We start from the raw sequence: 674 nt of genomic DNA, 5'->3' as shown, positions 1-674 counted from the left end.
GGCATCCGCAGCCGCTGTCACGCCGCTCGGGTTGCTTCATATGAGACCGCTTCAGCGTTGGCTTCACGACCAGGTCCCGAGATGGGCATGGCGACACGGCACATCACGGGTTTCTGTCACCCCGTTCTGCTGTCAGACCTTCAGCCCGTTGTCAGATCTTGCCTTTCTTCGGACAGGGGTACAGGCTGAAGTGGAACCTGTTCGTCGATTGGTGCTCTTCCCGCCTGGAAGACCCCCGTAGATGCCCGATCGGAGTCGTGCTTTCTTTCCTGCAGGATGGAGCTGTCTCCCTCCACCCTTATGGTATATGTTGCCGCCATTGCCGCACATCACGAGGCAGTAGACGGCCAGCTCTTTGTCTGCTTCGGAGGACAGCAGAAGGGAAAGGCTGTCTCCAAACAGAGACTTGCCCACTGGCTAGTGGAGGCTATAGTCTTGGATACCAGGCCCAACGTTTACCATGCCCCCTCGGAGTGAGGGCACACTCTACGAGAGGAGTGGCATCTTCTTGTGCATTGGCGACGCGTAACACGTTTGCGAGATTCGATAATCTCCGTGTAGAGCCCGTGTCCTCTCGTGTACTCGCCTCAGGTAGGCAATAACACCGGACCTGCTCGGTGTCGATCACGCTTGCTGCGCCATTCCCCTCTACGGACCGGATACGTGCACTTTTC

This window comes from Sinocyclocheilus anshuiensis, unplaced genomic scaffold (assembly GCF_001515605.1).
Source record: "Sinocyclocheilus anshuiensis isolate Anshui unplaced genomic scaffold, SAMN03320099.WGS_v1.1 scaffold2488, whole genome shotgun sequence".
In the NCBI taxonomy this organism is placed as follows: Eukaryota; Metazoa; Chordata; class Actinopteri; order Cypriniformes; family Cyprinidae; genus Sinocyclocheilus; species Sinocyclocheilus anshuiensis.
This window is presented reverse-complemented; position numbering follows the sequence as displayed.